Source organism: Jaculus jaculus, chromosome 6, assembly GCF_020740685.1.
Source record: "Jaculus jaculus isolate mJacJac1 chromosome 6, mJacJac1.mat.Y.cur, whole genome shotgun sequence".
Classification (NCBI taxonomy): domain Eukaryota; kingdom Metazoa; phylum Chordata; class Mammalia; order Rodentia; family Dipodidae; genus Jaculus; species Jaculus jaculus.
Window position 1 is genome coordinate 29,412,664 of NC_059107.1, and position 16,622 is coordinate 29,429,285.

Sequence of the window (16,622 nt, forward strand, 5' to 3'; positions counted from 1 at the left end):
GCACACATCATCACACAGCAGCAGGGAGAGAGCACCAAGAGTGAGTTGTCTCTGGCAAGTGGGGCTGTATTACAAAATCCCAAGCCTGGCCCCAGTGACACAACTCCTCCAGCTAGACTCCACCTCCGAAAGGCCCCACAACCTTGCCAAGTTGATACCAGATAGGGATCAAGTATGCAAAACACATGAGCCTATGGGGGACACTTTGTTCACACCACCACACGAGAGAAGAGCACTCCTGGGGAGAGCACCCATGTGCTCACCACTGCACTGGAACTACCAGGACAAGATCTAGATGGGGGCAAGACAATATCATTGGGGGCAGGAATTTGTGGCATTTGAGTGTCTCTACGGCTAGGTCCTTGGAAGGATTTGACGAGAGTCATCTAACTCTTCACACAAACCCAGTGAGACGAATGCTATTAAAATCTCATCACAGACAGAAACCTGGGGCTCGGAGAGGAACATTACCTGCCTGAGGTTGCAGGGTGTGTTCAATGGAAGATCTCAGACGCCAAGCCAGGCAGCCCTATCTCCAGAGGCCATGGCCCTGCCCCCTACAGCATGTATTTCTCTCCCTCTTAAAAATATTTTGCTTCTTTATTTTTACTCATTTATTTGAGAGAGAGCGAGAAAAATGGAGACAGAGAGAGAAAGAGAGAGAATGGGTGTGCCAGGGCCTATAGCCACTGAAATGAACTCCAGATGCACATGCCACATAGTGCATCTGACTTACATGGGTACTGAGAAATCAAACCTAGGTCCTTAGGCCTTACACTAAGCCATCTCTCTATTCCACTTCTCTCCCTCTGGATAGTAGGTGTGAACCAGGCCAGCAACCTACTTCTAACTACCCTACTTTTGTCGTTCTCTCAAGCAAACACACCCTGCACACATGAGTGCATGATATGCATGGTAATTTCCTGACCTTTCTGCCTTGCTCAGGTTGGCAACCCCTCCAGTACACGGTACACGGGGACACACAGTCACTTCCCTGCTCTGGCCTCCTCTCTCAGGCAAGCAAAACTCTATACAAACACACACAAGCATAGACGGGAATCCACATTTATTTATGCTCACTACGCACATTCATTCACACACATTCTCACACTATACACACCCATGCTCTAATGCTGCCTTCCACACACTTTCACACATTCCCACACAAGCTCACACATTCCTATATATACACACTTCTCACACATCACACTCCCTCACATATTCTCTCTCTCACATACACACATGCACATACACACACACACTCACAGCACATATGTTCTCACACACTAACACACACTCACATTCTTCCTCTTGCACACACACACACACACACACACACACACACATGATTAGACATAGGGACACACTGTTGTAGTTACCTTCTCATTGCCAAGACAAGCACCTGACCAAAAACAGTTCATGGAAGGAAACATTTTAATTTGGTTTACAGTCTCAAAGGAAACCTCATGGTGGCAGGAGAAAGCATGGCATGAGCAGAGGCCCTGGCATCACCTCTGCCACAGCAGGCAGACAACAGCAGCAGTAGAGAGAGCTGAACTCTAGCAAGGAGGAGCTGGCGGCAACAGGCCCTGCCCACTCCCAACAACACACCTCCTCCAGCAAGGCTCCGCCTCCCAAGTTGCCATTAGCTGGAGACCAAGCATTCAGAATACATCTGATTCAAACACACACACATGCACACACACATGCACACACACAGCACTCCCTGTCCTTCCATTCCCAGGTGTCCAGTGGACCATCAGGTCCTTGCAAGTTTTACCACCTCCTTTGTCCCCAGCTGCATTGCTCCTTTTGGTCCAGCCTGGTTCAGGCCACCATCCCACAATGTGGCCAAGTAGCCAAGAGCAAAGAGCATTTGACTTGGTCCGTGATCTTATGAGAAAGTGTCTACCAAAAAGCAGAAGAGAGGGTCCTTCAATAGAGGAAGAGGCCTGCCTGTGGAAAACCACTTGGGGTGAGTGGAATCCCTCATCCTGCCCTCTGTGGTGCCTTCTGCAGCCACCCACCTCCAGAACTTTCCTCACAGCAGAGGCATTGCCAACCCAAACCCACAAGCCAGACACAGGCATACCCTGGACCCGTCCACTGACTCCTAACTGCCTCCAGCTCTTCCTAAGTATAGCTAGAATGGGCCATGCCACTGCCTTCTTTGCTGCCAGTACCTGCCACCTCCTCTTGGACTATTCTCACAGCCTTCTACTGTCCCTCGAGCCAGGGTGTACCCTGTCGTCACTTGCTCTTGCAGGACAGCCAGTGGGTACTCAGACTCTACAAACCAGATCCTGGGGGCTTCCTGTTGACAGCTTCTCCTCCCTAGGGCTCTGTTCAGACACTTCTATGATGATTCCACCCAGACTAAGATGCCTGTTCTATACTTCAAGGCATGTGACCCTTCCTTCCTAATGTTAAACAGTTTTGAGTAGACACATGGATCTGTGATTATTTGGTGTGACCCTTGGAGCTCTCAGAGGGTGGGTGTGTTGCCTCCATCCCTTCTGGTTGTCCTGCATGGCAGACCTGTAGGAAATGTGAGTGGATGTTAGAATACTTAGAAGTATGGCAGAGAAGGAGTAATGAGAATGGGCTGGATAGAGTTCTGGCAACTCCATAGTGCTGATTAAGAAGAAGAATATGGAAGTAGGGTCAACGGTGGCCTTGTCCCTGGGATAGATGGAGTACAGTGGTCTGGTTCTTCTCTGGAACATGGCCTGGTGGCTCCATTTGCTACAGAGCCCCAACTCTCCAGTAGATTTCAGCTGTTGAGGAAATAAGCTGATCAAGAGAAGGCCAAATGCTGAAGAGAGACTGATGCTCCCTATCAGAAGCTTGCTACCCACAGCTTGGTCCTTGGTACATGGCTGCCCAAGGGCCAGTGGGACCAGAAGGTTGGCAAGGTGGTTAGCACCCACCTCCCCAGGCCCTGAGGAAGTCCAGGGAGGCTATGAGAAATACTTGAGAGGGGGAGACTTTTTTTAGGGATGGAAAAGAATAATAAATGACTGCCCGAATATCCATATTACTCAGGCTGCAGAAGAAATACCTGCCTGCCTCTATTTATTGTGGCACTACTTACACATATCAAGATATAGAATCAGTCTACATGCAAATCTATGGGTGAATAAATAAAGAAAATACAAAATATGTATACAATAGAGCATGAGTCAGCTATGGAAAAGAAAGCAATCATGTTATTTGCAGAAAAATGGATGGAACTGGTGGTCATTGTATTAAGTGAAATAAGCCAGGCATGGAATGATAAATATTACATTTTTTTTCTTCTATGTGGACATTGACAAAAAAGAAGAAGACAATGACGACCACCTGAAAGCTAAAACTAGTAAGGTAAGGGGACCAGAATAGAGGGTGAAAGAGGAAGACATAATTGGATGTTATGTTATGAGATTCCTGTCCTGCTCACAGCACTGAGGGGGAGATTTAAGAGGATACTAGGGAGGAGGGAACAAAGTATAACTATACATGTATGGAAATGCCATAGGTTAATATAAATCATACAAATTAATAATTGCCATAAACTAAAAAGAAAGTGCAATGAGGACCAGCATGATGTGATTTTTAAAATACTTTTATTGTATTTATGCATTTGAGACAGAGCTACATAGAGAAAAAAGAGGCAGACAGAAAGTGAGTGAGTATAGGCATGCCACAGCTTCCTGCCACTGTGAACAAACTCCAGATGCATTGCACCACTTTGCACATATGGCTTTACGTGGCTCCTGGGGAATCGAACCCTGTCCACCAGGCTTTACAAGCAAGTGCCTTTAACCACTGCGACATTTTTCCAGCCCCACGGTCTGATTTTATAATCCCCGACAGATGTCAACTAGAAATGTACAGAAGGTGATACAAACGTACCAGAAAGAAGCCCATTGGTTCAGATCATGCAAGCACACCACAGATATTCAGAACACATTCGTACAAAGGGAGGGCCAGGCATGGTGGTGCATGCCTTTATTCCCAGCACTCAGGAGGCAGAGGTAGGAGGATCACTATGAGTTTAAGGCCACCCTGAGACTACATAGAGAATTCCAGGTCAATCTGAGCTAAAGTGAAACCATACCTCAAAAAACCAAAAAAAAAAAAGGATGGCCCGGCGTGGTGGTGCACACCTTTAATCCCAGCACTCGGGAGGCAGAGGTAAGAGGATCACTGTGAGTTCAAGGCCACCCTGAGACTACGTAGTGAATTCCAGGTCAGCCTGGACTAGATTGAGACCTTACCTTGAAAAAAAAGAGGGGGGCGGGTGGGAATGGAAGGAAACAGTTTATCCAGAAACCCTCCTTAGTACAGAAAGAAAGCTTTTACCCTATTGTTAAATGAGAAAAGCAACTCCAGGGAAATTTATATGGTGTGAATCAATTTTAGAAAAATAAAACCAATATCCTCCCATGTGAACATAAGCATGAAGAACAATCTGGAAGGCTGTTGCAGCTGCCTCCTCGTTGCTTGGACCAAACACCCAGACCGGAAGTACCTCACAAATGCAACTTAAGGAGAGAGGGCTTGTTTTTGCTTGTAGAGCCAACAGGGGCAGTCCCATCACTGCGGGACCGCATGACAGCCGGGACACAAAGCAGCTGTCATAATCAGCCCACAGTCACAAAGCTGACAGAGACGAAGGCCACTGCTCACATCTGGTTTTCTCGTCCTTCTTTCATCACAACACAATGCGACAACTATTCACATAGCATTTTCACTGTATTATGTAATGTAAGTCATCTAGAGATTACTCAAAACATTTGGGGGGGGTAATCTATAGGTTATATGCAAATATGCCATTTTTATTTTTATTTATTTATATTTTAACTTTTTTAAAAGAGAGAATTGGCATGCCAGGGCCTCAGCCACTGTAATTGAACTCCATATGCTTTTGCCACCTAGTGGGCATGTGCGACCTTGCACTTGCCTCACCTTCATGCGTCTGGCTAATGTGGGATCTGCAGAGCAGAACATAGGTTCTTAGGCTTCATAGGCAGGGGCCTTAACTGTGAAGCCATCTCTCCAGCCCCTATATTTTATTTTTAAAATATTTTAAAGTAAGTTTTAATTTCAGTTGGTATGCAGATATTTAAGCATCATTCATTCTGGTATTTCAAAGTACAATTTATTTTTCATGATTCTTGTCCCTCCTCTCCCAAATTCTCCTCTCCCCCACAACTGCCCTCTCCCCTCCAATAAACTCATCCCTTCTGTTGTCACTCTTTTCTTACTTCTATTCCTAATTGTATCTTTATTCTTGCTTTTGGTTACAATCTTACCCTTATAGCTTTTGCCCCATCTGCATATATATATATATTATACCCATACTTTACAAATATTACAAGTTAACATCCACATATCAGAGGGAACATGTGGTTTTGGTCTTTCTGAGGTTGGGTCATGTTACTTAATATAATCCTTTCCAGGTCCATCCATTTTTCTCAGATTTTCACAATTTCATTTTTCTGTACTGCTGAATACAATTCCATTGTGTAAATGTGCCACATTTTCCTTATTCATTCATGTGTTGGTGGCATCTAGATTGATTACAGTTCTTAGCTATTATAAATAGGGCTGCAATAAACATGGTTGAGCAAGTATCTCTGTAGTAGAGCATGGAATCTTGGGGTATATATGCCCAGGAATGGTACAGCTGGGTTGTAAGGGAGTTCTAGTTCGAATTTTTGGAGATGTCCATACCGATTTCCATAATAGCTGTACTAGTTTGCACTCCCACCAGCGATGGATAAGGATCTGCCTTCCGCATATCCTTGCCAGCATTTGTTGTCGGTTTACTTAATCATGGTCACTCATGGGGTGAAATGGTATCTCAAAGTTATTATAATTTGCATTGTTCCATGGACATCTAGAGATGTTGAACATGTTAAAGTAATACTTATTGGCTAATTGCATTTCTTTTGTTGTTGTTGTTGCCTTTTGTTTTTCAAGGAAGAGTCTTGCTCTAGCCCAGACTGACCTGGAATTTACCATGTAGTCTCAGGCTGGCCTGCAGCTCACAGTGATCCTCCTACCTCTGCCTCCCAAGTGCTGGGATTAAAGGTATGGGCTACCATTTCTGGCCCACTTGCATTTCTTCATTTGTGACCTGTCCATTTTGCTAGTTAGACCATTTGGTGATTGGCAGCTTGTTTATCTGTTTGTTTTCCTGTGTGTAATTGTTGTAGTTCTTTGTAGATTCTGGTTATTAGCTCCCTGTCTGAAGTATAGATGCCAAAGACTTTCTCTATTCTGGAGGTTGCTCACTTTGCTGATGGTTTCTTTTACTGTAAATATACCAGTTTATATAAGGTACTTGACCATTCACAGCTTTTGGCATCCCCAAGGGAGTCTAAAACCAATTTCCTCCAGATTCTGAGGGATGACTGTCCACAGAAATACCACTGGAAGACAGAGAATACAGAACTGGCCACAAACAATGGGAACTGAGACCAAGAACATTCTCTGGGTCTCACTTCACCTGTTGCCTATAACTAACACCTGATTCCAGGGCCAGCTAACGAACAAGAGGGCTGGGACCAGAAGGGACATACTTATTGGACCTTTTGTTAATGAGACAGCTGGGGGCTTCTTGTGCATATTCACAAGACAGCATATTCACATGACATTCTTTTGTCAGTTACCCTTCAAAACGTTAGTAAATACATCCTCACAGGTATATTCTAAGTACTTTTAGATAGTTGAAGGGGGGATGAAAATTCAGACCAGTGGGACTTTTGATACTAAGGATTGCTCCTTGCACCCACTGGTCCAGAGTCAAGGGTCTGTCTTCACCATGAACTGGCATCTGGGCAAAAGGACAAGAGCCCTTTCTGAAGGGAAGGGTGGAGTGGCTGTGGAGTTTCCAGCAGGCGTCCTGCAGTGCCCAGGCTGCAGCCAGTGCGTGAAAGGCTTCCATAAAGCCTCCGGCTTAAAAAACACTGGCTCTGGTGAATTCCAGACATTCTGACTGGCCATGTGATCCGCACGCACAGTGTTCTAGCTCTAAAGCTTTCTGAAGGCGCTGCTGGAATTTAGGTTATTTGTCCGTAGGTTGTTTTGAGATCTTGAGCTCGTTCAGTGGAGAACTGGGGTCTTAACTGGGAGGCGCCACATGTGTACGTTGACGATGCCAGTAAGTACACAGCTCATTATGGAAAGGCAAGACTCCCAAGCAGAAACTCAGTTCTAAATTTACAACAACAGCCAATTGGAGGGACTTCAATTTCTCCTATAAAGCTGAGATCAGAGCCCCAGCTAGAGGAATAAGGTTGTTTCTCTGTTTTGTGATGAAATCATTCAAACGTGACTTGTTCAGATGTTTGTACAACCATGTGAATAGAGTGAAAGCTATTTGCAAGTACATTTTTCAAGGGAGAGGGTGGGGTGGGGTGGTATGTGAATGGTATTTCAGCCAAATTGTGGCCCCACTGCCTGCAAAGGGCATGCAGGGCTTGAAGCTCTGTTCTTCCGTGAGCCAGCTGCAGGATTGGAACCAGCTGATCGACAGGGTTGAAATGTCTCTCCTCGGTGTAACCAGATGATAGTTAAGACATGAAACCCATATGAAGGGGAAGTGGGAACCCATCTGTAAAGGTGTTGACTGGTGTACCACCCCTGGTAAATACATATGCAGTATAAAGTCCCTATTAGGTGCCAGGCACTGAGCATGCAGACATATCAGACTTTCTTCCCACTTACATGGAGGGAACAGATTGGGACTGGAGATGGGCATCATTACTGTTAAGCTTCCGAATAAAATGATGCTGTGGGGATAGAATGAGGGTGAGGAAGACAGAGGGCTCAAGGAAGAAAGGTGTCACTCCCCAGACACAACTCCCCTGACCACTCAGGCCCAACAACCCCACAGTCCATTGTGCCTCGCCACCCTCTGTGTCTTTTCCACACCACTATCTGGGTTCCCATGCATCCATTTGAGTTCTGCTCTCATGGACGGGGAAGGACCTTGTGTGCCTTGGTCATTGCTGTGTTCCTGGTGACCAGTGTCCTGTCCTTGACAGGCACTCATAAAGTATTGCCTGGATGGATGATGCATTGAGATAGTGGCTGGTACGATTATCTAGCATTAGCCTGGTACAGAAGCCACAGAGGACATTCAGCTAGGCCACTGATACTCCACATTCAAGACAACGTGCTATAAGGAAGACGGGTAGGAGGGAGAGTCCTTGGGCTAATGATAGTGAGATAGACAGGGGCACCCCCAAAATGAGACTTGATCTTCACTCTGGAGCCTCTCCTGTACAGAGCTTCCCATTTCTGTTGGCTCCCGTGTATGACAACCTCCCACAGATCCTGGTAGGCATGCTGAGTGCAGCTGGTGAGTTTCTATAGCAACCGTCACCATAGCACCAGAGTCCTGGCTCCAAGTTCCAGCTCTGTTGAGAAGCTGCACTGCTATAGTCCACCCCCTCCCAAGCATTCTTGATCCCACAAAGTAGAAAAGAGATGTGGCTGGGCATCCACACAGAGTCCCGGCAAGGACAGCTGTGACCAGGGTAGTGAGAACAAGGAGACAGGATTAAATGCTGCATGCACCGCAACAGAGGCACCTGGCAAAGACTGGATGTAGAGGTCTCAATTGCATTGTTTTGCTCAGATGGAAAGTAGTTTGAACAGGCGTCAAGCACGAAGCAGGCAGGCCTCTGTGGGGCCTGCAAGAGGGCATCGTGGAGCTGTGGGCAGGAGGCGTGTGTGTGTGTGTGTGTGTGTGTGTGTGTTTGACTCCCAGACCCATGGCTTTTCTATGTCTTACTATTCTATTCTGTAAAATGGCAAAGATATGTAAAGATGCTATAAATTCATTTCAGATGTTAAAGAAAGAAGCCCAGTGCCTTGTGCTTGACCAATATTCAGATCATGAAAATCTTGGATGCAGACCAATGGTAAAGCACTTGTCTGGCATGCGCAGTCTCTGGGTTCCATTCCTAGCACAGAAAAAAAAAAAAAAATGACACTGAATTGACACATAATACCAAGTTTAAAAAAAAAAAGGATTGTCACCTCTTGGTCAACAAAGCTATGAGTCCCAGTCCCCTTCTCTCCTTTCTGCTCCACATTCTGTATGAACTTAATTCCCTCGGCTTCCTTTCCTTACACAGCCCAGCTCTCCTTGGAGCCAAGACAACAGAAGAATGTGGGGTCCTAAAACGTCAGAATGACACATGGCAGATTTGCCATTTTCATCAAGTCTCATCTTTCATTTGCATCCAACATGTTCTTCCACCACGCCACCCTCCAATTGCTGTAGGTGGGCAATCCTTCCCTCCTCGAAGTTATTCCCAGACCCTCACAGAACCTGTCCACTTTTCAGAGTTCTGACTCAAAAAGTGTCACTCTTCATTTTCTTCCCCTTTCTTTCTCTTCTTTAGATGACAGCCTAAATCCTCAGCATGCTTGCCCTGACATTTTGTGTCTTTTTTTTTAAATATTTTTTGTTCATTATTTATTTATTTATTTGAGAGCGACAGACACAGGGAGAAAGACAGATGGAGGGAGAGAGAATGCGCGCGCCAGGGCTTCCAGCCTCTGCAAACGAACTCCAGACGCGTGCGCCCCCTTGTGCATCTGGCTAACGTGGGACCTGGGGAACCGAGCCTCGAACCGGGGTCCTTAGGCTTCACTGCTTAACTGCTAAGCCATCTCTCCAGCCTTTTTTTTTTTTTAACCAGCCAACTCCCAAGTATATCTATTCAAGTTATGAACTCTGGGACTGAGGAAATAACCAAAGGATGAGTTCAGGGACCCACTGGACCCACTGTCAGTCGAATGTTTGCCAAAACTCCATTGATCACCTGATCTCTGCAAGCACCTTCTCTAACTAGAGAGCCATGATGCTCTCTGTGATCTCCTGAAATTCATATCAATTCAAAGCCAGTGTCTAGAAGGCCGTGAAAGGTCTGATTATTTACCCCCCTCCCAATATACACTTACCCTAGTAAAAAAAAAAAAAAGGCTATAGATCCCTTGGAGGAAGGATAGGAGTGAGCTTAATATCAAAACTGTTTGGACTTATGAAAGGGTCAGCTACCCTTTCTTTTTTGAAAAAAAAAAAAACATTTATATTTATTTGAGAGAGAGAGAGGCAGATGGAGAGAAAGAATGGGCATGCTCCAGGGCCTCCATCCACTACAAAGGAACTCCACCCATATGTACCACCTTGTGCTTATGTGGGTCCTGGGGAATTGAACCAGGGTCCTTTGGCTTTGTAAGCAAGCACCTTAACTGCTAAGCCATCTCTCCAGCCTCTTAGCTATCCTTTCATTCAAGTTTGAAAATTAGTTAAAACCTCACAATTCTCTGTTGCTGTGATGCAAAAAGTAGCCTTTTTTCCCCCTTTTGCTCTGAAACTTTTCTGCTTACAGAGACCAAGCAAGATTATCAGGATTCCTATTCATTTCACTTCTGGGACCATGATTTATCAGCCAGTTACCAAAGGTCTACACAAGTCAGACCATTATGAACATTTTTGCTTATGTTGTCCATTATGGTAAACCTGTTCACCTTGCCTCTGGTGATTCAGGACTGCAATTTGGCCCCTGTTACTCTGGGATCCTATTACACCCACTGCATATAAATCATCTAATTCAGCAGCTAGAGAACCCATGGGAAGGCTTGCATTGCATGAAAGGGCAGTGACATAGCTCTTCAAATATGCCGCTTCTCCCCTCACACACCCGTTTCTTACAGTCTTAGTAAGGGGGACACACTCTGGACCTGCCCGTTGTGGAGGATGAGATGATTTTACATGGAAAATCCACTCTGGCACTCCAACTTCCCTGAGCCTTTTAATGCCTGCATTATTATTAATCCAAACAAGATATGAGATAGTCCTAGCTCAGTCACAGCAGGCTATATTTGGACCCATATTTCAGTCAACAAATCAAATCAACTTTTGGCATCTTTTATTGTTTTGTTCTGTCCTGTTTTTCTCAGACTGGCCTCAAACTTACAGAAATCCTCCTATTTCAGCCTCCCAGTTGCTGGGACTAAAGACATGTTCCACCACACCTAGCTTGGCACCTCTTTTTAAATTTCACAAGCTGCTATATTAAGCCTAGAATCTCTGCTCAGTGATCCCGTCTCCAGAACCTCAGCCTGACTTCTACCTTTACCTCAGTAAACTTTCTTTACTATACCAAGGCCTCAGCATCTGTGTGCCTAATTTTTGTGGTTGTGAGACAAGAAAACCTGACACTGTGAATCTCTACTTTTGGAGGTCCCACCGAGATATCGTGAGGTAAAGCGGCAAGTGAAAACTCTTGTCCAAAATTCTCTTGCCATCCTGTTCCAACGTTTTAAATGATGCTTTCAACATTTCCACTCATCTTTGTACCTCTCAAGCTCCATTCTTAGCTTCTAAGTCACATATTTTGTGACGCTTTTGGAAGCCACTTGTAATGCCTTTGTGTCTTGGTTTGTTTTAAGTTTAACTCTCTTTCCTCTCTGGGTGCCAGGACATTTTTCCCCCTTACCACTGTTATTCCCTCAGAGTCAGGAAGACCTCAACTAACATTCAGAAGAAATGATGTGAAAAAAAAAAAAGTGGCCAAAGCCTGCTCCACATTTGCGCTAGCAAGTCGCTCCCTAAACTCCTGAACAAAATGGCTGCCTTAGACCGTGTGTGCTGGCCCTATAACACGGGCAACCATCCTGAGCGAGGGTCCCGGACACTTGCTTTATAAGTGCAAAAGTACCACACAAGGCTATTGAGGCTTTAAATCAGCATTAACTGGGGTTTTCTTTTCTTTTAAAACAAGTATGTTTATTTATTTGTGAATGGAGAAAGAGAAGGAGAGAATGGGCATGCCAGGGCCTTTTGCAACAACAAACTCCAGATTCATGCACCACTTTGTGCATCCGGCTTTAGGTGGGTACTGGAGAAATGAACCTAGGCCAGCAGGCTTTGCAAGAAAGCACCTTTAGCCACTCAGCAACCTCTCTGGCCTTTTTTTTGGGGGGTGGGGAACGGTTAGCTCTTTTAAACAGCTTTCACACACCTGTGGCTGCCAGACAGAGCTCAAATTTACCAGCCAAAATGGCAGTGGCCATGCCTACTGATATCTATGGCATCCTGTGAAGCTGAAAGGGGAGGGAATTGTCTCCTGGAAACTCTGTTGCTAAAAGACAAATTGTTCAGGGCTACCTGGAGTATATGAGGCAATAGGGAGGAAAAAAAAGAGCCTTCTGAGGGCAGCAGGTCCCATAGGCCAAGGCATCTCCCTCTTCCAGGACATGCTGGCCCCTCCTACATTGCAATCTCTCTCCTGGCTACTAACAGAAGCATTATTCCTCTCCCTCTGGGACATGAGACCCTCTGTGTACCTGAGGCTGGGGAAACCATAAAGAATGGGACATCCTTCCTCTTGCTCCCCTCCTCTGGCTCTACTTCTGAGAGCTCTGGGCTTTTGTGGGATTTTGCACATGGAATATGTCTTAATCTGCTTGCATGGATTTTGCTGGGGTATCCTCTTTGTATATACATTAAAGCTAAATGCTATGAATATCATAATGAGAACTATTGTTCAGAAGCCAATATGTGATGAAGTCTATATGTACATAATAGGTACACATTCCAGTCAAGTCTCGCTGTCCCTTCCTTGGGCTATCATTAAGCACAAGTGAATAATGTTTACAGTACTTCTAACAGGGATTCTAGGGGGAAAAAAATGAACCTCCAGGGATGATGGGAAACATATCCCTTGTTTATTCCCTTTTGTTATTTCCCCATAGGGAATGGATAGGGTTCTCCCAAACTTACCCTTTAATTGAAAGTTAAATATATTTTTTTAAAAAAATAGAAGAAAGAAAAGAAAGCTGGGAGCATTACTTTAGAGGGCATTAAAGTGATAGAAATTACAAGTGTTAAAAGTGTTAACTCTGCAATTTTGTAAAAATTATTTTAATGTAATGTAAAAGAAATTAAAAAGGAACCAGTTAATAATAGAGAAATGGTAATAATGATATAAGCATGAAGATATATGTTTGGTAATGAGGTTTTTAAATAGTATCATTTTGTCCTAAGGCAAAATGGTTAGATTTTTCCAAAAGGGAAAAAAAGAAAGATGAGGACAAAACTAGAGTGCTTCAGCATGTCATCGAAACACATAGACAGTTTCACAAGCTAAGGTGAGGGCTATATTTAGATGATTCTGGGAAAATAAATCGAATATTTACAGTGGGTCCACTAAGAGAACAGAACCCTAAATAAAATTACTGAAGGCAGTAAATGTTAAGTGCTAAGTTGACAGAAGGCACTACAACTGAAAAGAAAAAGCCCTAAAACTGAGGGATCAATATGACATGGGTGGCAATTTGGAGAAGATAAAGATAGAATACAAGACATCAATAAATTTTCAGCAGGTAAGTCCATAAGATAAATGGTATGAAAGCCAAAACAGTTTGGGTTCAGCTTCTTTCCAGGCAAGTCTAAAGAAAGATAAATGGTATTCCCAGCTGGACACAGGTAGCTCATATAAACCTTGTTACCTTGGGACCCCGGGGTCAAGAACACAGCTAAGATCAAGTATTGTCTTCCCAGCATCTCCTCTCCTTCATCTGGGATCTCATTAGAAAGGAAAAGGAATTAACATAGCTAAGCCTAAATATTCACACCAATCTGACTTTTCTTCTCTCCTCCGAGTGAATGGTTTTGGGATGTCTTTTGGAACCACAGCCTTTTGGGGGGGGGGGTAGAATGCATGTCAGTGACATCTCACTGGCATTAAAATCAAAAGGAAGAGGCACTGGATGCCTTTCTTCTCCTTTTCAGATGTGTAACATACTTACCAGCTGTTTATGCCTCTTTAGAGTATAAAAGGTTAGACCCCCCCCAAAAAATATTTCAAATTGTAAGGCTTCTCTAGAGTAGTCCAAAGTTCCAAATCCTTCCATGTTCCTCCCACAAATCTGTTTCAAAAGACCAGATTTGTTGCAGTAACAATTCCACTTCTGGTACCAATTTTCACTGAGTACCTTTTTGTTGCTGGGACAAAATACCTGACCAGAAGCAAGTTAGGAAAGAAAGGTTTGTATTGGCTTACAGTTCCAGAAGATCAAGTCCATTGTGCCAGGGACGGCATAGCAGGTCTGAGCAGGCAGCCTGCATTGGTCACAGCTTCATATTAGCCAAGAGGAAGTAAAGCCATAGAGTGGGGCTGGGTTGTAACACCCCAAGGCCCACCCCAGTAACATACTTCATGTACCAAGGCTCCACCTACTCAAGTTTCTACAGCATTTTAAATATAAACTGGAGGTTACATATTCAAGTACATGAGTTGTTGGGGGACATTTTATATTCAAATCACCACAGACCTTAAGACCATGGCTTCCAGAACCTCATTCCTTTATATGAACCAGTTCCAGTGTCAGCCATGTTCACATGCAATCCTGTGCTATTTATTTCTCATGTTTATTTAAGTCTTTAAGCAAACTTACCAATTTTTATTTTGAGAATTATATCTGAAGAATCTTTCTTTCACTTTAATAATTGGAAGATAGGTTAAACTTATTATAAATAGATGGTCATTCTAAAAATAAGAACAAAATAAATAATGTTAGTGAAGTCTGTCCTGGGTGGTCCTGAGTCTGCAACCCACTCTTCATTAAAAGGAATGGCCAGGGGTGAGGGGACAGCACTTACTTACAAAGCCTACCAGCCCAGGTTCAATTCCTCAGTACTCATATAGAGACAGATGCACAAAGTGGCCATGCATCTGGAAGGTGTCTACACTGGCAAGAGGCCTGGTCTGCCCATTCTCATTGTCTCTCTTTCTTTATAGGTAAATAAATAATTTTCTTTAAAAAAAGAAGGAACTTCCAGTGCTGGAGAGATGGCTTAGTGGTTAAGGTGTTTGCCTGCAAAGTTAAAGGACCCAGGTTCGATTCCCCAAGACCCATGTAAGCCAGATGCATAAGGTGGCACATGTGTCTGGAGTTTGTTTGCAGTGGCTGTATGCCCTGGAGTGCTCATTCTCTCTCCATCCACACTCAAATAAATATTTCTTTTAAAAATAATGAAAATGTTTCAGCTAGCATTAAAAAAAAAAAAAATTAAGCTGGGTGTGGTGGCACACGCCTTTAAGCCCAGCACTAGTGAGGCAGGGGTAGGAGGATTGCCATGACTTTAAGGTCACCCTGAAACTACATAGTGAATTCCAGGTCATCCTGGGCCACAGTGAGACCCTACCTTGAAAAAACAAAAAACAAAAAACAAACAAAAAAAAGAACTTCCAGTGTTGGGCACTAGGAATCCCATCAGTAGCCTGAGGTTCCCTTTTGCAAACAGAAGGTTTGAGAGGCAACTGAAATAAGACAAATATTGTCTTTATTGCTTTCTGTGCCCCCCTAAAGACACACTAGACTAATGGTATCACCTCAGTTAGTGAAACTGGGTCCTAGCCAAAGCCAAACCCCAATGAAGTGTATGCTGCCAAGGTTCCCTGCACACAGTTGGTTTATAACTGTGCTCTTTGGACACCTTAGGCTCTGTGGCTGTATGGGAGGCTTCCATGGTGGGTGAGCACTTTGTATATTAGTAATCACACCATCGTGGTGGCAAATGTCGTGACATGTCACACTTATAGTGCTCTTACTACATGTCAGACACGGTTGTAAGCATTTATTTATAGTAAATTTATGTAAGCCTCAGAAAAATGTGTATGGCATTAGTTCCACTGTCATCCCAACTTTAGGGATGAGGAGATAGATTAGTGGTTAAAGATACTTGCTTACAAAGCCTGACGGCCCGTGTTCAATTCCCCAGTGCCCACATAGAGCCAGATTCACAAAGTGGTGTATAAGTCGAGAGTTCAGTTGCAGCAATAAAAGGCCCCGGGGCGCCCATGTATCCTCTCTCTGTGTATCTCTCCTCTCTCTGTCTGCCCTCACAAATAAATACAAATATTTTTTCATTCCCATTTTACATACGAGAAAACTGAGGCACAGCATGGTTCCATATCTGTTCTTTGTACATCCTAGATTCCCATATAGAACCACACTTATTCACTTATCAAAACACTTTTTCAAGAGATATATATGTATTGAGTGTCTTCTATGTTTTCTTTGATTTCTTTCAAAATGTTACTCCTTCTTAAAATGAAACTTAATATTTCTGCTAATTACAACTTCCTGCCTACTTTGGCTTTCTGTGGACTAAGCCACAGTATACCATCCATCTCTCTCCATGGAGACTCGGGCACTCTTTGCTCTGGCTTCTGGAACTCAGTTGCCAAGGGCTGCAGTTGAGTCCTCTGGGATTTTCATGAGGCTGCAAAGAACTATGTGGCCTTAGAATGTGGCCCTGCCCTAGGGATAGCCACCAACCAAGGACAGAGTGTTGTCAGGGGATGAGGGGGAACTGAGCTGAGACTGATTCAGGACAATGACACAAAGTCACCCAGGCTCCTGAACTCCTGAACTGGGTGCCAGCTGAGGCCTCTGTTACAGCTGCACCATACCCTAACTCTTCCCCCTGCCCAACTCCGCCCCATTCACTCCTTTACCCACATGATTCCTGAACCTTCACCCCCAAACACCATCTACTTCCTAGGAAATGCAGAGTTCCAGCAGTCGATCCCCAGCTGAGACAG